The following is a 27,904-nucleotide window of genomic DNA, read 5'->3' on the forward strand; positions in this document are numbered from 1 at the left end:
GACCCAAATAAGGACCTGCTCAAATTAGTACCGATGTTTGTTGGAGGAAACACTGAAGAAATATATGAAGGTGTGATGAAGGCAAGAGATTATTTAAAGAGGTGGAGGGGTGCCTGGGTGAGTCAGTCATGTGGGTGTCCGACTCTTGGTTTTGGCTCAGGTCATGGTCTCATGGTTCGTGAGTTCGAGAGCCATATCAGGATTTGTGCTGATGGTGTGGAGTGTGCTTGGGATTCTCTCTCTCCCTCTCTCTCTGCCCCTCCCTGACTCTCTTTCTCTCCCTCTCTGTGTCACTCTCAAAATAAATAAATAAACTTAAATTTTTTTTAAATAAAGAAGTGAAATTTTATGCATCGGGACTAAGATTAGTTAGGGATGACAAATAGGTTCTACCTTATATGTCAATCATTGTTGATTGATAATGGCTATCTAGAGTACAGTGAAGAGAAGGACCACCGAGCCAACCTGGGGACAGAAAAATGTACTAGAATCAATTAGGAAGGTCTGCTACTTGTCTGCAAGTCCACAGTGAAGTCACAGGTAGAAGGGGCGGTGGCATGAAAAGAGTAGAGGCTTTGCAGTTCAAATACCTGTCCCACATCTCATATGTGAAGGGTTTTGGGGGAACTTATCTAAACTCCCTTAGGTTCCATTTTCTCGTCATATAAATCATAACACCTACTTCACAGTATTTCTGTGGGAATTCAATAACTTAACAGGTGAGGTCCACAAGACATTTCCAGGCACACACCAGGTGTCTAATAAAATGTTAGGCCCTTCTTCCTTAGCTTCATCTTTCAAAATCTTTGATTACAACGGCAATACTATTGGTCCACAATTAACTGCAAATGCACAGCACATACTGTCAGTCTATGATTGATTATTACTCTATCAGTCCATATTTTTGGCTCATGATTAGTCACAATTATATAGCCCACACTATAGGTTCACAGTTGATCACAACTCTATCACCCTATACTCTGGGTCCACACATTGTCATTTCTGCTATTGGAAAATAAGAAGGAAAAAAAAATACACATATCACAGACTGTTTATAACTGACTTGGAAAAAATGAAGTTCTTGCAGTGAGTGCCTAAAAACTATGCATAAGGTAGTTTGTTTTCATTGAATAGAAATGCTGACATTAACTCTTTTGGAAAATGCAAAAGATGAAAACCCTCTGTTCTTTCTTTTTTAAAAAATATTTTTAAATGATTATTTACTTTTGAGAGAGAGAGACAGAGTGCAAACAGGAGAGGGGCAGAGACAGAGGGAGACACAGAATCTGAGGCAGGCTCCAGGCTTTGAGTTGTAGCACAGAGTCTGACGCAGGGCTTGAGCTCACCAATCCACCAACCGTGAGATCATGACCAGAGCTGAAAAGTCGGACCCTTAACCAAGTGAGCCACCTAGGTATCCCTTCTCTGTTCTTTCTGAACAGAGAACTGAAAGCTAGGTTTCTTCCTGAAACCTAGAACTGCTCTAAAAATCATAGGTTAATTTAAAAAGTAATTTGTTCGTAACTTTATGATAGAAATTAAAAAAAAAAAAACAGCAGGGACACATGGGTGGCTTAGTTGGTTGAATGTCCAACTTTTGATTTTGGCTCAGGTCATCATGATCCCAGGGTCCTGGGATCCAGCCCGGTGTTGAGCTCTGCACTGAGCATGGAGCCTGCTTAAGATTCTGTCACTTCTCTCTCCTGCTGCCTCTCTCCCTAGCTTGAGTGCTCGCTCTCTCTCTCTCCCTCTCAAATTAAAAAACAAAACAAAACAAAACAAAAAAAAACAAATTTCATCTGTACCTGTGCACCACTATATCAGCCAGGAAATTCCAGTTTCTCTCTATCATCTCTTCTTCCCTGTTCTTATTTTTCCTCATCTACTTTATGACAAGGTTCGGATGAACAATGAGGGCAGGAAAAAGACAGCTATTCTGACTTTTTGATGAGGCTAATACCTAACTTAATAAAACATAAAAAATATACAGTTAGTTCAGCTCTATCCACAAACTCCTAAAAGAAACAACTTGGTAAAAGTCAGTTAGGATTCAACTATTTTCTTTGCTTGTTTTGTAAGGCCTGAAGCTTCAGTATGCTTTTCCTATACTGCCTGATAAATTCCGAGTAAAAGGCTTAAACTGGATTTTTCTATAAATCCTGAACCTAAAATTTAAAAGTAATTTGTAAAAACAGCAATAGGGTATACTGAGGGAGTTCATTCTGACCTGGCTTCATTTTACCCATTTTTGTGTAGGAGTGACCCAATCAAACAATGTGACATACCTACTTATTATTATAACCTGCTCTTCAAAAACCGTGCTTCCGACAAATGTTTAACTAAGTTTATGATTCCTGTGAATTCCAGTTACCCTACATTATTGCCAGCTAAATCAAAATTGTACTACAGCTAAAATATAAAAGTTTTTTTTTAAAGAACATATGTTGTCTCATCAAACCTGTATATCTTTTTTACAGTTTGTTTAGCAAAATATGTGATTGTTTTTCATGTTGTAATAAGGATTGCTTTACAAAGGGTAAATCACTCTGGTATTCATCATGAACCTTTACACTGACCCTAGGATTCTTCCCCTCTGGGCAAAAATTTCCCACCTTTTAAAAGCTTCCATATATTCTACAGGGTAACTATAAGCATTAACACGTAAGTATATTTATATTCTTGATTTTTGCTCCACTTAGACGTTCTTCTTAGTTGTGTCAGAAAATGATTTTTCCCCATAATCCGTTCTCCCTTTCTCCTTATTAGTAATAGAAGCCCTCCTCTAGCACTTGAATTTCAGCAAGGTACATGGTCACCCAGCGAGGGATTATGTCTCCAAGATTTGTTGGCAGCTAGACATGGCTACTTTACTAAATTCTAAATCAATGGATATGACAGAAGTGATATGTTCAACTTGCATATCATATTCTTGAAAAATGTGCTTGTTCTCTGCATCCTCTTTGCCCCACTTCCATTGAATAGGAATCTGCCGTGAATCTGCAGCCCAAGTAATCCACAAAACACTAATTGTTGGTGTAACCAAGAAACAGGTTCCATCAACCTGGTCCCCAAAGGGATTATACAACAATGCTGCTTATACACTAGACTATCTTCCTATTTCTGTATTACATTGTGGGAGAGAGATATGCCATTTTTTTGATACTCTGTATTTGAGGGTATTTTTGTTATATCAGGTCAAGCAATACCCAACAGACATATACTAACTCTGGTGCCTTCTTTTTGTGGAAATAACTATTTAACATAAACCTTACCAGGAATCACTTCCTTATACAGCTGTTTTATGACCACTACAGGTTAAAGCAGCCCCTTTGTAACTTTTATAGTTCTTACTGGAGTGTGCACAACACTTAATTGTACCTATTGGTTTATTGTAAACTAGACTGGACGTACTAGAGGACAGGAAGACTACCTTAACCCATCTTTGTTTCTCTAATGCTTAACGTGGTACTCAAGGAATAGATATTGCATTAATGGATTATTTAATATTCTCCTTGATGATATAAAATAAATATCAAGACGTTGCAGTTCAATGAACTTTAATACTAATTTTATTATATCAGAGGTTACTTAAAATTATCACCATATATAATAACAGAAAGGCCAAGTTTTTCTCTACAAACTTAGGAAAATATGACTCTTCCAAAGTAATCAAGGCATTGAATCATCTCCTACTTAACTGGAGATTTTTTATAGTGTATCAGATTTAGTACCTTTCTTGGCAGATTGAAGACTGTTATCATCACTATCTTCCCAAAGTGCAATTACCCTTCAAATTATTTTTAATTGGTTCTCACATATATATTTTTCAATATTTACTGCTTTTTAAAAATGAGTTTAACTTTCTAATTTCTGCTGGTACAGACTATTATACAGTTAATGTATAAGAAACTGAAATCAGAAAACCGAAATCAACAATCAGAGAATATTCTTAGTAGACACTATTTATTGGAAAAAATCCAAACATAGAAATAAAACGAGTTGCTCTAAAAGTAAATTAGTTACTTGAAAATAGAAGACAGAACAAGAAGAAAAGTGGTTTTGAGCGCAATTAGCCAAGTGTGATTATGTACAAGAGACCAGACAGAGGTAAGCCAAAAGAAATATCTGGCATAGCAGTGAGGTCTTTGCTTGACAGGCCAACCACATTTAATCTCTGACAGCATGTAAAGGCATGAATTCTTTGTAAAACTATGTAATTAAGTGAAACTCTCAGCAGCTGCCCAGTAAATCTCTAGAGAGGAGACTGGCTAAAGGCTAGGTTCTATGGTTGTCAATGCTCCAGTTGAATGGTTTTTAATTTGACCCCTAAATGACAGTCACACCTAGGTTTAAGAATCAGTAATGTATTTGACACAGTCTCCTCTGTAGCAGAGTCAAAGAGACAAAGAGACACACAAAACAGGGGCTAAGAGATAAGCTCTACAAAAAACAAAAACAAAAACAGGGGTGGAGGGCGTGCTTATGTCATCTAAAATCTTATTTTTAAATAAAAAATTTTCAATGTTTATTCATTTTTGAGAGAGAGAGAGAGAGAGAGAGAGAGAGAGAGAGAGAGAGAGAGACTGTGAGTGGGGGAGGGATAGAGAAAGAGGAAGACACAGAATCTGGAGCAGCCTCCAAGCTCTGAGCTGTCAGCACAGAGCCTGCTGCAGGGCTCAAACTCACAAACTGACATCATGTCCTGAGTTGAAGTGGGACGCTTAACTGACTGAGCCACCCAGGCACCCCTCATCTAAAATCTTATAAGCACCATGCATTTGTCTTGAAGAATTAAACCCTTGGGGCCAAGTCTAAGCAGGAGATCCCAACGTACCAGGACAATGGGCTATTGGAGTCTAATGTCTTCCTTTTCATAAATTAAGTCAACATAAATATTTAAGTGTCTCCTGGGGTGCCTGGGTGGCTCAGTCGGTTGAGCATCAGACTCTTGACTTCTTCTCAGGTCATGATCTCATGGTTCGTGAGGTCAAGCCCAAAGTCCAGCTCTGTGCTGACAGTGTGGAGCCTGCTTTGGATTTCTTTCTCCCTTTCTCTCTGCCCCTCTCCAGCTCTCTCTTTGTCTTTCTCTCTCTCTCTCTCTGTCTCTCTCTCTCAAAAATAAATAAATAAACATTTTAAAAAAAGGAATTTAAGTGTCTCCTGAAACTGGCCGTGGCCAAACGTAATTATCGTCGGAAATGTAGATGTTATAAGGAGATTTGGCAGTGCATTTAGTCCTTCCTTATTCTCCACTAACTCATGCCTGGAGTGACCGACCATTCACTCTAGTTTGTCCAGGACTGTCCCTGTTAATGCCCGTTTAACTGAAATGGATTATTAATTTTTATTCTTAAAATGTTTACAGATAATAAATTACATGCTCATTCCTTTAAAGATCAAGTCTCTTAACTCCATTTCCCAAATGTTCTTGAACCTGTCCACTTTGCCCTGCTTCTATTTTCTTCACATCATCTTTCGTGAGGACTACTGTAGGAATCTCATGTCTGGTATCCTTTTTCTACTCTTGTTATTTTCCAATTGATTTTGCATAATACTGCAGAGAATCTTTTAAAAACAAAATCATGACACTTCTCTCCTTAAACTTCTTACATATTCCTGTGTTTAGACATAGGAAGATGTGCACAATCCTGACTCTGCCTGCCCCTCCAACCCCATCTGGTACCACTCCTTTCTTTTCTGATTCTTTGGCCCAATTAGATTTCTTCTAGGTCTCTTAGCTATCTTAAGAGATTTCACTTCTTTCTGTTCTTTCTTTATGGAATAGACTTTCTCCTCTTACCTCCCTTCTTTTGGTCTTATTCGTATTCATCTTTTTGATCTCAGTTTAAATACCTCTTCCTCAGAAACACTTTCACAGATCCTCACAAACTAGGCAAGGTCTGTTCCTACAGCAATGACAATAATGCCCAATTCTTCATAACATACAGACAGAGAATTCCATATATGTAAACTACTCCATATGCCCCATTAAGTTACAAGTTCCAGGAATAGAGAGATCATATTTTATTTTAGCTGTTGCTAGATCTCTAACACTTTAGCATATAATGAATGTCCAACAGCTTTTTGTTGAAATAACCAAATGGGGAGTTCCAATTTCAGGCAGGTAAATATAAAGTACCTATTTACTCCTTAACTTTAAACACTATCTTTGAACAAGCCAATACTTCATAATATACATTACTTTCTGTTCTACTCCATAATTGAATATACAATAAACTAGATTTAGTCCAACAAATACCAGATTAAGGTAAAAGGTACATATATTTTGGTACATCTAATTATTTCATGTTTACAATCATGTTAAGCTTATATAATCAACATTTATATTCAAAAATTATTTCACATGCTTTATTTTTGCAAAATGAGGGTAAAAATAATAAAATATTCAGATAATTATATAAGTAGAGATGTGTAAAAATGTTTACATTGCTTAAATTGTAGCTTAAAGGAAACACCACAATGAAATTACTAGATATTTATCAATTAAGTATGAAAAGCTGAATTAAGTATGTGAAAACCAATGCATTATCATAAAGTCAAACATGCAGATAGGAAAGACAAACATGAAATTTGAAGAATACTTGTATTATGATTCAATTGATATTTAGGATCCATTTCTGTTAGGATGAATCTAGTTACAACACAAAGAAAACTCAACTCACTGTGGCTTGATCAATGGCTAGGTGGCTCAGTTGGTTAAGCGTCTGACTTTGGCTCAGGTCATGATTTCACAGTTTGTGGGTTCAAGCCCCTCACCGGGCTCTGTGTGACAGCTCATAGCCTGGAGCCTGCTTGGGATTCTGTGTCTCCCTCTCTCTGCTCCTCCCCCATTCACTCTCTGTCTCTTTCTCTCTGTCTCTATCAAAAATAAATAAACATCAAAATTTTTTTTTAAATAAGATGGCTCCTTCAGCTTCAGATATCAAGTCCTCAACAACCACCATCATGGAAGGAATGAAATGGCAGGAGAAACAGAACCTTCTCTTCTGGGGCTTCTCTTTATCCAGTAAAAATGTCTCTTTTGGAAGTTGCCAAGAAGACTTCCCATTGTATATCATTGACAAGAATGAGATCACATATACATTTCAAGATTTATCACTTAAAAAGAGTAATGGAATTACCATTAAGGCTTAAAGCAATCATGAGAACAAAGGATCTCAGCCCATTATATGAGCAAACAAGTCAGATCTTGAGTAGGCAACAACCGTCTGTCATAGAACTCAGAGTTGTATCAGATTCCTCTGAGCTAGAAAAGTAAAGTGGTAACAGTGAACATAGTTATACAATTGAAATTTTGTTTCCATACATTCTAACATAAAATAATTTCAGGGAAAAACAACTATTTCTTTTTTGTTGTTGTTAATGTTTATTTATTTCTGAGAGAGAGAGAGAAAGAGAGAGAGCACAGGGAAGGGGCAGAGAGAGAGAGACAGACAGACAGACAGAGAGACAGAATCCCAAGCAGGCTGAACTCTGTCAACACAGAGCTCAACATAAGGCTCTATCCGACAAACCATGAGATCATGACCTGAGCCCAAATCAAGTGTTGGATGCTCAACCAACTGAGCCACCCAGGTGCCCTGAAAAATAACTATTTCTAACACAGAAGGGGACAAATTAAAAATGAAGCCATATAAATTGTTAGAAGCTTTCTATTTTTGAAAATATAACTATCTGGGCAGTTTTAGAGACTCAAATAATATGACACTTAAAAATAAGCCTTCTTTCAGAGCCATTTCAATCAATACTCACAGCAAATACATACTAATTGGTAAAAGGTTTTATTTAGCTGCATGAATTTCATAATTATGTTACATTTAAGAGGAAAGAAGACAAACAAAAATGTGGAGATTCATTTCATACTCAAACTCTCACTTTCAATCTACCTGTAATCACATTCTTAATTTTATATTGCATCCAAACCAATGATAAAAAACCACCTCAAATCACATCAATCTTTCAGTTGCATCTTAGAGAAATAATGGCTCTGAACCAAATACCCAGGTACTAACTAGTTTAGTTTTAATTCTGAGCAGATGGACTAGGATTCTCAAGGTCAAATTTACAGGATCTTCTTGGAAAAATATCTCATGGTCTCTGTATCATAGCAGATGGTGAAAATATTTTAGGGCTATTTTCAAATGATGTTAGTGAAACCACATTTCTATTAGTTGTCTTACATGACTTCCATAAACATGATTTTACTTCCAAATCAAGAGTTACAATTGATGGATCTTAGCAGGGCTCTTCTGAGATATCATTATCAACAATGACACACTGAGAATTTATATTCCAAATTCAGAGAGAATTTATATTCCAAATTCAGAGAGAATTTGTATTCCAAATTCAGAAGAGGAAGCAATGGATCTCCTGAGATAAATAGACAGATACTGATAAAAGTTGTTATAATACATATCCTATTTTCCTATATAAAAGGAAACAATTTCTATCTTCTGTTATGGTAGAGTTTTAAATGGATGTTTCTTTTTGGAAGATAAGCACAATATACTTCTTCATTTTGACCCCTTAAGCAACTTGACATACTACAGACATCCAATAAGTTATATATATATATTTTCTTTTTGGGGGTATAACTTTTATTTTTACTTTCAAGATAAAATATTGTGAAAGGAATATGCTATCTGGGGCAATGTCAGGTGTCTACTCCTCCCACTCTGATTTATTTTCTTGGGAAATTGTTTTCATTGCCTAAAATCTTATTGGGAAGGTAATTCTCAGCTATTTTATCCCACTCCCAAAGTGGAAGGTGGGAAAGTCTCAGATTCCTCACATTTCTTAAACTGGCTGGGGCTGGGAAATGGCATGAATTTGGCTAATAAAGCCCTTCCCCTGGGACTTTGGATCTTGAGTGATGCAAGGATGAAATGAAGTACAGAGTTCATTTGTTACAACAGCAAAGGTAGGAGTGGTAATGCTGTCCTAATTAAGACTGTTCCTGCTACTCTGGTTCCTATTTCCCAGGCCCCCTCCAATTCTTGGTTTCACACCTATCCCAAGCCAGTCCTCATTGTTCTAATAAGTACTCTTTTGCTTAAGTAGAGTTGGTTTCTATATTTGTAATAAAAATTTTAAAATATAGACAAAATTAGATAATAGAAATATCTATAACATACTGTTTTATAGCATTCTTTTCCATTGCTATATCCTGAACATTTTTCATGATCAATACAAGTATTACACAACATAAGCTTTAACGGTCACCTGGCTTATTTGCACGGATATACTATAGTTTACTAGAATCTGTTTAAGCAGTCCTGGATATTTAGGTGTTTCCTTTTTCTTTTTTAACATTATAAAAAACCCTCTGGTTAGCATTTTTTTTTCTTTTTGTATTCAAGTTAGTTAACATACAGTGCAATCTTGGTTTCAGGGGTAGAACTTAGTGATTAATCTCTTACATATGACACCCACTGCTCATCCCAAAAAGTGCCCTCCTTAATCCCATCAACCATTTAACCCACCCCTCCACCAACCTCGCCTCCAGCAACCCTCAGTTTTCTTTCGGTATTTGAGTCCCTTATAGTTTCCCCCCTCTTTGTTTTTATCTTATTTTTCCTTCTTTTCTCTTATGTTCATCTGTTGTGTTTCTTAAATTCCACATATGAGTGAAACATATGATACTTGTCTTTCTCTGACTGACGTCTTTTGGTTAGCATCTTATGTATACATCATTCTATACAGTTCTGATATTTTTACCTTGTAATAAATTTCTAAAAGTGGAATTATTGGGGCAAAAGGTAAACAAATTTTGAAAGCGTTGAATTATGCCCTGCAAGGAGGGTTGTACCTATTTATCATTCTATTAGCAGTGTACGAAGAAGGTGCCAATTCTAAGATCTTATCCATTAGTTTTATTGTAAAGATAGGAGACTATAAAGCCATTCAACTTTACTTGCCCAAATATACAATTTAGAGAGCAATCAATCTTTGGCTTGAGGAGCCCCATGTAATAAAGGGGAAGAGTTACAATAGAACAAAATGCATACTTTGTACCATTTACAAGTTCCACCCAGAGTTCTTAGTACAACTGAATATGACCCATTTCCATATATGTTTTCTTGTGGATGGATACTGTGAAAGCTTTCATAGTGAGTTAGAAGGAAGAGGAAGAAAGAATCAAAGAAAACTCTGTCGGCCTTCATTATAGCTGCTTCTCACAGCTAACTTACTCATACTCTCAAAGCTAAGGAATGAAGGATTTCCTAACGACAAAAAGTATATTTACACAAAAGACACTGCTAAAATCCATTATAGAGCTGGCATGCCCAGAGAGAGTCTAAGTCTAGTCTTGGTCCAGAAAGTTTTCTCTATATTGGTCTGTAAAAAATTACATGGCATCTTCCTGAGTCAATTTTAACTCATGTAAACAGTGATCCTACTGACACAATAAATGAGGCCATCTAGGTAGATCTGTGCTCAAATGACAGTATACTGGAAAGCAGAGGCTGATGAAATCCATTTTCATGTCTTAGCTGTTGTGTGCTAAGGAAATACACTCAGAAACACAGTATTTTGAATTTTGGTATATTTATCAAGAACCAAATAGGCATATTAGTCCATGTGTATGTAAGTATGTGTGCGCATGAATGTGAATGTGCATGTGTGTGATCTGAATAAATCCAAAGGCCCCAAGGGGCCCAAATTCAGTGAGGTGTTAAATTCAAAGAATCACAGCTCTTGCAGGGAAAAAGTAATTAAAATACTTCAATTATTTACTCAATCTCTCACAGATAAATGCATTTTAATGCACAGCAAGTATCTTTAGAATTCTTGTCTCCCTATCCCTGATTTTCTTTACAAAGCAGCTATACCCTGAATCGTTTCTCCCAGTCTCAATTCCCAGTTGTCCCAAATTCAGCCTTTTTTTCTCTCTCCCCTTCCTCATCTCTCAGCTGCTTGAATCACTTAGCATCTCTGACTTTTCAAATATTCCCTGTATCCAAAATACTATCTGATTATATATAACAAAGGTACATCAAAGTGTCAACATGGTAAGCGGCTAGATGCTGTGGGAAGTAGGAGAATACTATGAGAATTAAAGTATTAATTGATTTAATTTGAAATATACATTAACAATGTTGTCCCTGACATATTCACATACAATTCATGGCAAAATAGCCTCACAAAGTAGTAGATAAAATGTTCTATGTCAATTTTAAAGATTCCTGGTCTAATTAGTATGCATACATTCTCCAAGGAAAGAGAACTTATGAATAAAGGGCTTTAAAAAACAAGGTTTATTTGTTTGTTTTTACTTTTCCAGAGAAGACAAAGGAAAATGGTACTTTAATGCTTAGTGCTTTACTAATGGATGTATTAGTGTCTTAAGTAGCACTGGACATTTCTAACTTTTTTTTTTTTTTTAATTAAAAGGGAAACTTCTGCTGAAAAGAAACAAATAATTGAAGTACTCAAACATCTAGAATGAAGCTAGGAAATCTGATTATCATAGAATTGTCATAGATGCAAATGATCCTAGACAGTCTTAAAAATTATTCTAGTGACATTGTGAGACTCTAGTGAAACTATGTGACATTGAAGTGCTTCTTTATTATGAATTTGCTTTATTTTTAAAGCCATGGTCTCTATTGTAGAGGAACACACGAAATCATATTTTGTAAAAAACAAAAAAAGGGCAATCTCCTAGGTTAAAAAAATTACAATATATTATCGGCACCTAAAACTTTCACCTTTCCTCTAAAAAATAGTGAGAAACTTGTATAATTATATGTTGGAAGGAGAAGAGGGTAAGAGATTGTCAGCACTAGTAATTTGTCAACAGAGTTCATCTTTTGCAATTTAATGTTACCTATAGATTGAGCTGTTATTTCTCTCATAGTTACTTAACCTGACCACTCCAAGTGCACACAGTGACTCTTCCTTAATGTTCATTTTTTATTATATGAAACATCTGTTTAGATGCATACACTGAATTAATAGTTTTATACATTCCAAATTTATATTGATATCATAAAATAGGTTTAGTATTAATGAAATGCATTTTCAACAATCCAAGATATGCAATCAATGATAAAATGTTTCTCCAGGGAGAAATAAGGCTACACATAGTTAAGGTATGCTGGGCAGCTCACTGTGTCTTTGAACAAGGGTCAATAATTTATGTATATTCTGCACATCCAATTGCTGGCCTCAGTAGCTGCCTAAAAACCAGGTAAAATAAATTATTGCTTAGTCCTATTTCAGACCTATAATAATATCTTCTAGAAACAACAAAATTATTGGTGATGGAGTATAATGTTTTTCAAAGTTTTTTGAAGGCTTTCTATTTGTTTCTAATTAATTCCAGTATATCATCAAATATGTGTAGGATGTCTCCTATGCGCAATATGCCTAAAAAATGCATATATGCATAAAAAAATAAATAAGAGTGTCCCTGCCTTCAAGGATCTTACATTCTTATGGGCAAAGAGGGAAAGGAGTTGACAAATACAATGCAAGCATGCATAAAGCACTATGGAGTTTTCTTTCACAATTAGTCTTCATTCACTCAGTATCTTACCCATCAACAACATTTCTTTTGATTTTCTCCCAAATATCTCTCAAATCTGTTGACTTCTTTCTATGTCTTACCACCCTAGTCCAAGTTGTGTGATCTTCTATTTGGTCTCTGCAGTAATCTCCCAGTGAATTTTTCCACATTCACTCTCTGTCTACCATAATCCATTGTCCTCAGCAGCCAAAGAAACTTTTCAAAATCATATCTGATCCTCTCCTTCCCTCTGTTCCCCCAGACATGCAACTTCTGTATGTCTTCCTTTTGTTCTTAGTATAGAAACCCAACCTCACAAGTGGGGCTCCTGGCTTCTCTCTAAACTTGCTTTGAGTGTTCCTTTTCAATAGTATATACAAGGGCCTTGCACATATCAATCTTCTTCTAATCTTAGGATGGGGCCAGCAGCCCTGAATACAGTTTTTCTTTCTTTCTTTTTTTCCCCCTGGGACACTCTTACCCGTACTGTATCCCCACCTTATCTGATTAATTTCTATTTATCTTGCTAATCTCAGCTCAAAGAGCATTTCCTAAGAAAAGAATCCAAGATATGCAAGATCATCAGGTTCGGTTACAAATTCTCCTAAGTGATTTCAGTTGCTCACTTTGCAGTTTTTATTGGTATTTCTAATTATTAGAATACTCAATTATTACCTGTCTCTCCTACCAAACGACTTATCATTATATCATCATTAGCATATGCATTGTTGTAGTAGTTGCTCAGTTAATACTTGTTGAATAATTGGGAAAAATGCTTAGGAAGGGAAATATCTGTTGTAAATGTAAGCCTCATTTATAAAAGAAATCATTAATAGTCTATTTCAATTAAAAATTATATTGTACATAAAGTTACAAAATAGGCATGGTCATAGTGCAATAAACAAGTATGTACAAAATAAAGTCTTTTAGGGTATCATTTATTTCTGGCCACTTCTGCTCCCAATACCAAAAGGGGAACATATTCTGATGTAGCTCATACCAAAGCTTTTTCCATATGGAGAGACACAGGTTTATGAAAGGAAAAATGAAACTTTCCAGGTATTTCATAAAACCCACTTCAGAACACTGAAACAAAACCAAAATTTGATGCATCAAAAGTAATAATATTCTAGCAGTTGATCCTAACTCTTTAAGGGTTTCAAATCAATGAATAACATTAATTGGGCCACTGCTACTACATTGCATGATATTAAGATTTGTTGCTTTACTTTTTGAAATCACCTTTTTATTTTTAATTCAACGTATACATTATTTTCACTGACAGTATTGAGGTTTTTTTTTTAAGTCAGTATTGGGGTACCCAGGTAGCTCAGTCTGTTAAGCATCTGACTCTTGGTTTCAGCTCAGGTCACGATCTCAGTTTGTGAGTTCAAGCCCCACATCAGGCTCCACAATGACGGTGCAGAGCCCACTTGGGATTCTCTCTCTCCTTCTCTCTCTACCCCACCCCCATTTGTTCTCTCTCAAAAATAAATAAATAAACTTTTAAAAAAGGTCAGTATTATTATTAATGGTATCCAACTTCAGACTATGAAACAACTTGACAAAATGAGTCTTACATGAGGATGTTAAAAAACTCATGCAAACATCACCACGACTTAATTTCAGCATATTTTCATCACTTCAAAAAGAAACCCCATTCTCATTAGCAGTCAACCCTCATTCACCCTCCCCCCAGCCATTTCCCTCTCCTTTCCTGGCAAACACTAATCTACTTTCTGTCTTTACAGACTTGCCCATTCTAGACATTCTACAAAAATGGAATCTTACATTATGTGACCTTTGGCATCTGGTCACTTTCACTTAGCTTAATGTTTTTCAAGCTTCGTCCATATTGTAGCATGGACCAGGACTTTATTTTTATTCATGACTGAATAAAATATAGCTTTTGTTTATCCTAATTCATCAGTTGATAGACACTGGAGTTCTTTCTATTTCTGGCTATTATAAATAATGTTTCTGTGAATATTCATATCTAAGTTTTTGTATGAACATAAATTTTCATTTATCTGGGGTATATACCTAGGAGTGGAATTACGGATCATAGGCTAACTCTTCAATTTTGTAAGGAATTTATAAATGTCTTCCAAAGCAGGTGCACCATTTTGTAATGCCCCCACAATGTAGGAAAGTTTCGATTCCCCCACATTATAATCCACCTTTTTTGACAATCATCATCTTGGTGAGTGCCAAGTGCTATTTCATTGTGGTTTTGATTTGCATTTCCATAATGATAATTATATTGAGCATATTTTCACATGCCTGTTGGTCATTAGTTTATCTTCTTAGGAGAAATATGTAAACAAAATTTTGTCCATTTGCTAATTGGGTTTTATATCTTTTTATTGTTGAGTTGTAAGAGTTCTTTAAATATTATAGATACAAGTCCCTTATCGATACATGGTTTATAATATTTTTCTCTTATCATGTGGGTTATCTGTCACTTTCTTTTTTTTGCATGTCTTTACTTATTTTTTAGTAATCTCTACACCTAACATGGGGCTCAAACCCATGACCTCCAGCACAAGAGTTGCATGCTCTTCTGATTAAGCCAGCCAGGCACACTTATTTTCACTTTTCTGACAGTGTTCTTTAATGGTTTCTGGAAGGGATCCAACTTCATTCTTTTGCATTTAGATAAGCAGTTGTCCCAGCACAATTTGTTGAAAAGTTTATTATTTCCCCTATCAAACTGTCTTGGTACCCTTGTCAAAAATCAATTGACCACAAATGTATGAGTTCATTTCTGGACTCCAAGTTATTTTCTATTGCTCTATATGTCTGTTATGCCATTACCACACTTCTTTAATTGTTATACCTTTGTCATAAGTTTTGAAATGAAAGACATTCTATGCTCATGGATTTGAAGTACAATATTGTTAAAATGTCTATACTCCCTAAACCAATCTACACATTTAATGCATCGCTGTGAAAATACCAAAAACATTTTTCACAGAACTAGAACAAACAATCCAAAACTTTGTATGGACCCACAAAAGACCCTAAGTAGCCAAAGAAATCTTGAAAAAGAATAAAAAAACCTGATTTCCAGACTTCAAGTTAGATTCCAAAGCTGAAGTAATCAAAATAGTACGGTATTGGCACAAAAGCGGGTAGATAAATGAAACAGAATAGAAAACCCAGAAATAAACCCACCATATATGTGTGGCTAAGTAATCTTTGACAAAGGAGGAAAGAATATACAATGAGAAAAAGACAGTTTCTTCAACTGCTTGTGTTAGGTAAACTGGACAGCTATGTGCAAAAGAATGAAACTGGGCCACTTTTTCATGCCATGCATAAAATAAACTCAAATGGATTAAAGGTCTAAATGTGAGATCTGAAACCATAAAAATCATAGAAGAGAGCACAGGCAGTACTTTTTCTCACATCAGCCATAGCAGCATTTTTCTAGATATGTCTCCTGAGGCAAGGGAAATAAAAGCAAAAATAAACTGTTGGGACTACATCAAAATAAAAACCTTCCACAAAGCAAAGGAAACAATCAACAAAACTGAAAGACAACATATGGAATGGGAGAAGACATTTGCAAATGACCCACCTGACAAAGGGTTAGTATCCAAAATATATAAAGAACTGATACATCTTAGCACACACACACACACACACACACACACACACACACCCCAAATATTCCAATTAAAAATGGGCAGAATACATGAGCAGACATGTCTCCAAAGAAGACATACACGTGGTCAACAGACACATGAAAAGATGCTCAACATCATTCATCATCAAGGAAATGCAAATCAAAACCACAATGACATATCAATCACATCACACCTGTCAGAATGGCTACAATAAAAAACACAAAAACAAATGTTAGCAAGGATGTGGATGTAGAGAAATAGGAATCCTCCTGCACTGTTGGTAAGAATACAAACTGATAGAGCAACGGTGGAAGACAGTACGGAGGTTTCTCAAAAAATTAAAAATAGAACTACCCTATGATCCAATAATTGTACTCCTGGGTATTTACTGAAAGAATAGAAAAACACTAATTCAAAGGGATTTATATACCTCTCAGCATGTTTACAATAGCCAAATTATGGAGGCATTCTAAGTGTCCATTAATAACATAAATATATAAAGAAAATGTGTTGGGGTGTCTGAGTGACTCAGTTGGTTAAGCACCCTACTCTTGATTTCTGCTCAGGTCATTATCTCACAGTTGTGGGATTCAGCCCCACGTCGGGCTTTATGCTGACAGCACAAGTCTGCTTGGGATTCTCTTTCTCTGCCCATCCCCACTCTCTCTTTTTCAAAATAAATAAATTAACACTAAAAAAGAAGACATGAGTGTGAATGGAATATTATTCAGCATTAAAAAAGAAGAAATCTTGCCATTTGCAACAACATGGATGGAGCTACAGAGTATAATGCTAAGTGAAGTAAGTTAGTCAGAGAAAGACAAATACCATATGATTTCACTCATATGTGGAATTCAAGAAAAAAAAAAACAAATGAGCAAAGGATAAAAGAGAGAGAGACAGAGAGAGAGGGAGAAACCAAGAAACAGACTGTTAACTATAGAAAACAAACTGATAGTTACCAGAGGGGAGGTAGGTTTGGGGACAAGAGAAATAAATGATTGGGATAAAGAGCAAGCACACTTATTATGATGAGTACCGAATAATGTACAGAATTATTGAATCACTGTATTATTCACCTAAAACTAATATAACACTGTTTGCAAACTGTACTGGAATTAAAATAAAAAAGTTAATTAAAAAATTACAGAAAAATATAAAGAAGATAAAAATCACTTGGAATCACTAGAAATTATAACATATTAAATCTTCTAGAATATGCCCTTCTTTTTTACATAAATAAATAAATGAATAAATATTTCAAAGTAAAATAAGAGCATTTTCTAATTTTGTTTCTCATTTATTTTTTTCTTTTTTAATGTTTATTTGTTTATTTTAGGGGGAGGGACAGAGAGAAGGAGAGGAAGAATCCCAAGCAGGCTCTGCAAGGCTCACACTCATGAACCGTGAGATCATGACCTGAGCCAAAATCAACAGTTGGGCACTTAACCAACTTAGCCATCCAGGCACTGCTCATTTCTTTTTTGATTCATTGATTATTAATAATTTAAAAAATATTCTACCACATAATTGTGAATTTCCTAATTTTCTCTTTTATAATCATTTCTAATTTTATTTCATTATAATAAAATATACTTTACGTGGTTTTATTTTTTAAATATTTTTGAGACTTCTAGGGTTGGCTCACTTGAACTTCCAACTCTTAATTTTGGCTCAGGTCATAATCCCAGGGTTGTGGAATCAAGCCCTGTCTGCATTGGGCTCTGTTGCTGAGCATGAGCCTGCTTGAGATTCTCTCTCTCTCTCTCTCTCTCTCTCAAATAAAAAGTAAATTATTTTGAGACTTCTTTTATGGCTTAACATGTGGTCTATACCAGAAAATGTTCAATGTACTTTGGGAAGAACGTGTAGTCCAGTGTTGTTGTGTGAGGTGTGTATCTTAGGTCTAATTGTTTTCTATGTTATTTGTATCTTCTATTTTCTTCTTGAACTTCTCCTGAGTATTCATTACTACAAGTATTTATCTACAAATATTATTGTCAAACTGTTATCCTCTCTTTTGTCTTAAATTTTCCTTCATTTTAGAAGGATAACTTTGCTACATTTAGAATTCTTGATAATCTTTGTCTTCCAGCACTTTGAATATTCCATCGAATTACTTTGGCCTCCTTGATACTTGGTGAGAATCATCTGTTGATCCTTTTTATGTGACGAGTTGTTTCTCTCTCGCTCCTTTCAAGATTTTATATCTTTGGCTTCAGGCAGTTTGGCTGTATATGTCAGGTATGGATCTCTGAGGTCTTCCTACTTGGAGTTTGTGGAACTTCCTTTAGATCCATATTAATGTTTTCAATCTGATTTCAATATTTTATAGCTACTATTTCTTAAATATTCATTCTGTATTTGTCTCTCTCTTAGAACTCTTCTTATGGGTATGTCGATTAGCTTCATGCTTTTTCACAGCTCTCTAAGTCTTTTCATCTTTTTTCATTTTTTTTTTTTTCTCTTTTGCTCAGACTAGATACTTTGAATGAACCTGTCTTCAACTTAACCGGTTCTTTCTTCTGTCAGTTCGCATCAGCAATTGAGTATCTTAAGTGTATTTTTCATTTTATTTATTGTAATTTCCAGCTTCAAAGTTTCTATTTTGTTCTCTCCCATAGTTCATATCTTCTATATCACTCTTCTGTTTTTGGTGAGATATTGTTCTCACACATTCCTCTGATTCTTTAGAAATGGTTTTCTTTAGTTATTTGAACATATTTATTTATTATTGATGACTTAATGTTCAAATCCTTGTGTTCTTAATGGAATTCAGCCAATTTTCCTGAATAAATACTCCTCAGACTGCTGCAAGCCTTTAATTTCTAGAGTTCTGAAAAGGTTGAATTTGACATTTTTTTCTAGTGCTCTTGATGCTTAATGCAGATATAGATTTTCAAAAATCTAACTCTATGATTCTGAAAATGTGATTCCCTTTCTCTTTTGTTTCCTAACTTTAGTGAGCAAAATTGAAAGATCCTCCTAATTGAAAATACTGAAAATTAACTTTTCTCAAAATATGGATAGTTTTAGAATATTTTATTACAGAGGTCAAAGTATTTATTTGTAAATACAGAAAATATGCCATTAATGAATTTATGTAGCTGCTGCTAACAAAGGGGAAGGGTGTGAGACTTTCTAAAAGTATAAACATTTCAGTATTCATTTCCCTTAGTTGAACTCCTCAATTATGTAAATATAAATATTTATTTGGGTATTTGACAAGTATTTGGGGTCTAGTTACTGCAAATAGGAAAAATTAACTTATTTCTTCTTTGTTTATAAAGAAGATTAATTCAAACCAATAAAATATACTCTACCCATTTTCTCCATAAATAGAAGAGGAAGGAAAAAAAGAAAGAAAAGAAAAAAAGGAACCCTCACTCAATTCCAAATAATCAGTGATTTCAGGATAGCTTCCCCAAGTAGGAAACAGTTCAATAGAGGTCTCTTTTGAAATTTTCAATTAAATATTCAGAAGTAAATAGTTGTATTTAAATTTTAAAATTTCATTTTAAATCAAGCTCTGGGACATCTTTAGAAGTAAAATAGAATAAAGTTGCTTTCCTTTTACCTAAGGAGATACATATTAAATGATCTGTGTGGCTTCATCAATCAAAGGATAAGGTCTCTTAAAAATTTCTTGAAGTTGTTCCTATGGTTACCATTTCCTATTAACATAGAGTCAATACTTTACATTTAAGGTTATGCAGTACTTAAACAGTCTCCCATAATGAATATAAAGTTATAAATATAAGGTAATAGAGTATTTAATAAATGTTTAATCAAGGATTTTATAATGTCTTATGTTGAATTTAAAGGATACCATATGTGTTACAAGTGATGAAAACAAAGATTTTACCTCCTATGATCAATTATATATTTTTTTCCTTTAAAAAATGTTCACTCATTTCATTTATAGCAATACAAACTTACCACTTCTCAGCCTTTTGGCTAAGATCAAGTGTAGTATAGCAAAACAAATTCATAGCTGAATTTTCCATGTTGACTCTGATTCAGATTTTTTCAGTTATAAAGCAATAATTGATCACCTAATAATATAGAAAATATGATAGTTATTAATAATTTTCTGTATTAAAAATACAACTCCTCTCTCCTTGCTTATTTTTTACCTTAACTAATCTCCTTTTATTTCATCAGAGTTTGGCTTGATTCTACAAGCATTTTCCTCTCCAAACTGTATCCCGCTGTAGTTTGTAAATGGCAATGAATGTTGACACTTCTTTTAGATCATTTAGGAAAAGATGGATCCTGAGTACTATCTTTTTGCTAGTTTACAATATAATAATTCCTTTATTGATGACACATTCCATAGAATATTAGAAGACTTGCTTAGAACATTTTCTTAAGACTTCTATAGACATGAACAAAAATAAATCTGAACTCATAATTCATGAGACATGCATACAGAAATGAAAAACTAAATACATGAGATTTAATTTTAAAATCAATGTGGCCCATGTGTTATATGTAAGTTACAAACCAGTAAATTCTACTCCTGAAACCAATATTGTACTCCGCTAATTAACTAGAATTGAAAAAAAAACTTATAAAAACAAAATCAATGTGGCTAGATAGTAAACTATAGCTGATAGACAGCAATGCCCTACTACGGTTTCTAAGCCTTTTGTCACAAAAATGAAGACTTTCTTCTGTCTTTGAGAATGAATCCAAACATACATAGTAAGTCATATCCATGGTATGTAGTGAACACATCAAAATTTTATTGAAGGTGAATTCTGATACTGTATTAAATACTGGGTGAATTTCATCTCTCAAACTAGCTATGACCACTTCCTTGATTTATAACACACTGTTCTCACAAGAGTGTACAGCTCAGCACCTAGTTTGTCTTTTTCACTGCAGTTCCACTTTGGTATGAAGATTTAAGAGCCTTTCCCCCTACCTTTATAAAACTCTTAAATCTTCCTTTTCATTATTCTTTAGCACTTTGAAGTTTAACAGATTTTACCTTTTATTATCTCCTTTTCCTAGACTCTCCTCAGCATTTATTCACAGTGTACTACATTTGCTAACTCTTATCCTTGGTTCTCAGAGTGCTCAAGATCTTTCAGTTTTGATTATACTGTCTTTCAAATTCCTCATCATGGAAGGTAATTTCTCTTGAAGCTTGTTACTCTCCCACCACACCAACAAAAAGGAGAAAATGGTCTTCCCTTAAAAGAAAACTTACATCTCAGTACTCTGTGATATGTCACACAAAGCATCATAATTCTTTCAGAGAAATATTTGTGAACTATAATTTGTCTAAAAGAGAATGTTTGTATTCATAAGATTTATTTATTATTGTATTTATTATTTCAGAGGCCAACCAAACTGAACAAAAAGGGAACACTTACACTATTTAAAGTATGTAGATAGATAGAATATTATTTTTGGTACTATTCTATCTTCTATCTTTAAGAAAATGTACTTTAATAGAATCCTGTAAACTAGAGGTAGACAAAAATTATTATTTAAAAGGCTAAATAAGAAGTACTTTATGATTTTCCAGTCATATGATGTCTTCTGCAACTGGAAAACTCTGTTATTGCATTTGTGATGGATAATAAATAAATGAATGGACAGGGCTGTGTTTCAGTAAAACTTTATTTATGAAGATAAAAGCTTCAAAGTCATAATTTTCACATTGTGACGTATCATTCCTCTTTTGAAGCTTTAAAACCATTTAAAAATGTAAAAAACATAGTTATCTCATGGGCCATATAAAAACAGCAGGCCAGATTTGATCCATGGGCCATGTTTGCTGACCCTGTTGTACACTATTGCATTGAATTTTATTTCTTTAGTAGCCTTTGACATACACCATACAGAACACTAACTAGAGAAAAAAGAACACATTTATGATCCACTAGGAATACAAAACTTTTTACCAAATTTTGCTTTCCTTTTAAAATTTTTATTTATTTATTTTTATTTGTTTTAATGTTTATTTACTTTTGAGAGAGAGAGAGAGACAGAGAATGAAGTAGGAGGGGCAGAGGGAGAGGGGAACACAGAATACAAAGTAGGCTCCAGGCTTTGAGCCGTTGGCACAAGCCCAACGCGGGTTCTGAACCCACTAACCATGAGATCATGACCTGAGCTGTAGTCGGATGCTTAACCGACTGGGCCACCCAGGTGCCCATAATTTTTAAAATTTTTAAAGTCTCATTTTTGAAATTAATGTATATTGCATTTCTCTAAGTAGTCAAAAAAGAAGTTCATATTTTAAGCTATTATCAAAATATAAATTTCATCATGCTCTAAAATTTTTAAGTTCATCTTAATAATTGGGGTACAGATGCAATTAGGTTTTGTTTGATTTGCTAATTGGTGTGCCCTGTGTGCTTCCTGAACACATGCATTGTCAGAACATATGACATACATGTACTGTAACTGTCATCAAGTCTAAGGATAAAATTTTTGACTAAAATTATGATCTTGACATTGAAAAACATTTCCTTTGGGAAAAGGTATGAAAGAGCAAGCAAACATTGAAAAGTAATTACTTTTTCAACCTCTCCTCAAATAAATCAACAGCATCAACTACAACAAAAACAACAATGACAACAACAAACACCAGTGCTATTTACACACCACAAACAAGTAATTATGGATACACTGCTATTCATTGCTATATGAAATTTATTACTTCTTGAAAACTTTCTAGGATCTTCCCAACTTCTAGTTTTAATCAGATGTTTATAGATAGATTTTGTGTTGCTGCAGACAGAGCATAAATTAGAAAATGTTTTTTGTTTACTCATGCATACAAATGTTCAGGGAATTTCTGATTTTTAACTCAGGAATTGGTGATATCTGATTCCTAAAGCTCATGTCTGCCAAGCCCTATCTTTATCTCTTTTGAGACTTCATTACATCAATCCTTGGTGTTTTTTTTTAGCAATTCCTCTTACTTTCCTATCTAACTTTACTATTTCATTCCTTTACAACAGGTAGGGCCCACAATTTACTTACATTAAAACTAAAATTTTCACAGTTACTTTGGAGCTATATAGAAGTAAATTTGTCTGAATTCAACTTATGAATACAGAAAACTCATGATTGGTATATTCTTTAGGTCAGGAATTACATGGGAATTTTTAAATTGAAATTTTGAGATGCTCCAACCCTAAGACTTTATAAATGACACAGCCAAGGCCCAGTTTCTTCAATGGCTTGTTCTGGAATTCAGACACCAAATACACAGAACGGATATCAAGACCCCACGTAAATGGAGGATGGCTCATGCCCAGAGAAGCTCAGCTCTGAGAAACAAGGTGACCTACTTATCACTAGGCTCAGAATAAATAGCGTTAATATCCTGAGGCACAATATGCCTTCAGGACACTGAAGAGGTCCAGAGTACGGAGTAGGGCTGAGCCTACAGATGGAAGTGTGCTTGTTATGCATTGTGGCCTCTCCAACCACTTTCTCCTTTTCCCTGCCATACACTATGCCCTGGGAAACAGACCTCTATACATGGCATCACCTGGATCCCATTCCCTACAGCTTCAAATAAATTAGGCCAATGGGAGGCACAAGAGATCAGAGTGAGGGAGAGTAGGTATTCCTCAGACCCCTCTCACCCAGGAAGCAGTTTTGGCAGCCAGTGTGTTCTACCTACAGCCACAACTCCTGTCCAGAGTCCCTCTCCATGACCATCCTCTATGTTCCTTGCTGTGGACCTTCAAGTGTCTTGTGTAAGAGCTTTTTTTCTATGGCTAGTACCTGGTGCTTCACCACCATCCTGAGTTCAGAGCCATAACCCTGCCCACACCTTTACAAAGGGTACCTGCATTTAACTCTAGGAATAATTCATTCCTTCGAGTATGTAATCTGCTTCCTCCCAAGTTTTGACTGATACAAATAACAAGCATTTAGATGTGTCAGCATTAAAATGCTTTCAGGTATCCAAAGTCATTCAGACCCTGTTATTATCCAATATTCATGTGATCTGTGCCTTCCTTGAACAAAAAGATGAATATTATTTAGACAATTCATCGTTTTTTTTTACCTCTGGAAACCTTAAATAAATAAAGCAACTCAATTGCATTCATGCACCTCACTTCAATTCCTCTCCTCTCGACTCTCAAGCTTATTTCACTAGAAACCAGAATTATATTAGAGTTCCCTGACAGCCAGAGACTCAAGATGGTGAAGTATGGAGAATCCAATCCAATTCTCTAAAAGAGACCATTAGGAATTAAATATGACTGTGAATCTTAAGAAAATGTTATTGATTATCTTTCCAACAGGCCTCCCAAAGAGCAAGCTTTCTTTAGCCTTGACAGTCACTAACTGAAAGCCATAAAACCCAAAGCAATCTACAAGATAAGAAAGGGAGTCGAAAATAATAAGTATTGTTGTAAGTATACGCTTATACTTGTTATTATTATTAGCTAACACTCACTGAAGAGTACAATGTGCTAGGAGACATTTTACATGAATGAACTTAGTGAATCCTCACAGCCACTCTATGATGTAATTATTGGTCATCTCCATTATATAGATAAGGAAATTGAAGCACAGAGATATCAAGTAACTTGCCCAAAGTCACAATCTAGTATAAAAAAGAAAGCTGGCATATCTATGTCTCAGTTTTTTCCTAATGATAAACAGAAAATATTCACTGAACTTTGAATAATTTAAAATTTTTGTCAAGTCAGCATTGCTTCTTTTTACTGTTACTGAAACCAGCATAGCTAGTGCTATAATGGAGGCTCTATTATAGAAGGATGGGTCAGGTGGAAGATTTGTGATAAAAGACCACATGAATTGACAGAATTAGGACAATCGAGACAGAGGCAGACAGTAGGTAATAGTCAGAGACCCAAAAAGGCAGTATGTAATCAGCAGCAGAGAAGTCTGACAGTCCATAGGAGGAGCCCACCCATAAGCACTGAGGGGGAAATACTGGGGCTCCAGGACCAGCTCCCCACCATGAGACAGAGACCCAGTCTCAAGGGAACTAGATCAAGGCCTGTAACAAAGGCATAAAGAGGTATGGTTAAAGCTCTGCTTAAAAGGCTGTTCTGAAGACCAAGGGAATTATTGCATATGGGAGCTAGTTGCACCAAAAATCACTTTAGTAAAAAACACCCAATTTTTATCTAATTACTGGCAAGCCTGCAGTACACGCTATGATTTATTATGTTTTCTAGGCTCTCAGGCAACTGTAATATGCAAAAATATGATGTGTGCACTTTTTTTTGTTGTTTGTTTTGTTTTTTTTTTAACGTTTATTTATTTTTGGGACAGACAGAGACAGAGCATGAATGGGGGAGGGGCAGAGAGAGAGGGAGACACAGAATCGGAAACAGGTTCCAGGCTCTGAGCCATCAGCCCAGAACCTGACGCGGGGCTCGAACTCACTGACCGCGAGATCGTGACCTGGCTGAAGTCGGACGCTTAACCGACTGCGCCACCCAGGCGCCCCTATGATGTGTACACTTTTAAGAAATCTCTCTAAGAACAGCTGGTGTGCATCCTTTACCCTCTTCTTTCCTGACTCCCTCTTTCTTGCTGGCTAGAATATTTGAACATGGGTGTAACAGTTGGAGCTTAAGCAGCTCCCTTGGACCATGGTTAAAAGAATTATGCTGAAGATGATGGAGCAGTACAAGGAGCCAGTGTCCCTGACAACTTCATGGTGAATGTATCAGCTCTAAAATGCTTCTCTTACATGAAAGAGAACTGTATTTAGGTTACCGTTATTTTGCCTTTCCCATTACTCATAGTTTAAATTAATCCTAACTGGCATAATGCACAAAGCACCTAACACATTTACACTGCCCATAATTAGCCACATTAATGTTAGCTCTTATTACTTTTGCTGTTGTTAGGGCCGAGGTAAAAGAATTAAAACTCAGTTTTGGTGGCCAGGTATGCAGGTCAGCAGGATGAGAAAAACTTCAGAAGCTTCATCAAGCTACTTAAATAGACTAACTTGGGACTATAATGTTAATCTTCACTCCTCCTTAAGTTTCTAAAACTAAATATTTTTATACTGTCCCAAATGCTGTCAAAGTGGCTTCAGCCAGTCAGAGAGTACCTGGATAGTATATTTGACGTATACCATAAGTAAGATTTCTCAACCATCTGTTTGAAAGCCAGAGTCTTATCTGTGTTTCAGACCATGGAATAAAATGGACATACAGACTTGGGGTATGCCCAGGAGAGGGGAGGGGAAGGAAGAAACTATTCTCCCTTCACAGTTTTGTGCAATGATGCAAAAAAAGCAAGTAGTGTTTAAAGCTGCTGGCTTCCAAACAATCATTTGCTTATTTTCCCATTTCAGTAAAGAACTTAAAAGTACATATAAAAAAAGTTCTTTTCCCTGAATCTCCAGAAGGTATATCAGCCTGCCAGATATGTCTGTGAAGGGAGAACAGACAAAAATAATCTGAACATTAAATAAATTTAAATGTTCGTTTTCCCTTTAGTTCTTTCAGTCATTTAAAAGAAAAAAACATGCCATTTTGTGGAAAGTGGTTTTAAAAATGTAAGTGTCAGACAATATATTAAGTTTAATTTTAGGGTGAGAGCAAAATAATATGCTTTTACATTTTATTCAAAAGAATAATAAAATTCAGTATAATATAAAGTCTAGGGGAAAACAAAGCAAGAAAATTAAAACACACACACACACACACATTCTTAAAAACTCTTAAAAATCTTAAGAGTTATCTATAAGGTTGTACGTTTATCTTTAGAGGTAATAACATCAAATTCCACTGAAATTCAGCTTTTTCAGTAATTTTAAAATCCTTTGTCAAAAAGTAATACATGGAAGGAAATAATAAAGATCAGAGTGGAAATAAATGGAACAGAAACTAAAAAGACAATAGAAAAGGACAGTGAAACTAAAAGTTGGTTCTTTAAAAAGATAAACCAAATTGACAAACCATTAGCTAGACTAAGAAAAAAGAGAAAATTCAAATAAATAAAATCAGAAATGAAAGACAAGAAAGTAAAAGTGATATCAAAGAAATACAAAGGGTCATTAGAGCCTGCTATGAACAATTATATACCAAAAAATTGGAAAACTTAGAGATAATGGATAAATTCTTAGAAAATTAATCTTCCAAGTCTGAAAAAAAAAGGTGATGTAAATAGACTGATTACAAGTCAGGATATTAAATCAGTTATCAAAACAAACAAAACAAACAAAACAAAAACAACAGCAAATGCTCCCCCCTCCCATCAAACAAAATTCCAGGACCAATGATCTCTCTAGTGAATTCCACCAAACACTGAAAGAATATTTAATACCGACTCTTCTCAAACTCTTCCAAAAAGTTGAAGAGGAAGAGATGCTCATAAACTCATTTTACAAGGCCAGTATTATCCTGACAAAACCAGACAAGGACACCACACACACACAAAAAAAAAACAAAAAACAAAAAACAAACAAACAAACAAAAAAAAAAACAGAGAGAGAGAGAGAGAGAGAGAGAAAGAGAGAGAGAAAAGAAAAGAAAAGGGAAAAGAAAAGAAAGAAAAAGAAATAGAAAAAGAAAATCACAAGCCAATATCTTTGGTAAACACAGATGCAAAAATTCTCAACAAAATTTTAGCAAAACAAATTCAACAATACATTAAATAGGTCCATACACCATATTAAGTAGGATTTACTCTAGGGATGCACAGACAGTTCAACATCCACAAATCAATTAATGCACTACATCAACAAAATAAAAAATAAAAATTA

The 27,904-nt window shown here is 35.0% G+C and overlaps 1 protein-coding gene and 1 pseudogene across 9 annotated transcripts in view; one reads left to right on the top strand and one right to left on the bottom strand.

Moving 5' to 3' along the window:
* MAGI2 (membrane associated guanylate kinase, WW and PDZ domain containing 2) overlaps window positions 1–27,904 on the bottom strand; it is a 1,332,179-nt gene that overhangs the window by 981,219 nt on the left and 323,056 nt on the right. The gene's annotated exons all lie outside the window — the stretch shown is intronic.
* On the top strand, window positions 20,102–20,221 carry LOC123607825 (annotated as a pseudogene).

Source organism: Leopardus geoffroyi, chromosome A2 (genome assembly GCF_018350155.1).
Source record: "Leopardus geoffroyi isolate Oge1 chromosome A2, O.geoffroyi_Oge1_pat1.0, whole genome shotgun sequence".
Lineage (NCBI taxonomy): Eukaryota > Metazoa > Chordata > Mammalia > Carnivora > Felidae > Leopardus > Leopardus geoffroyi.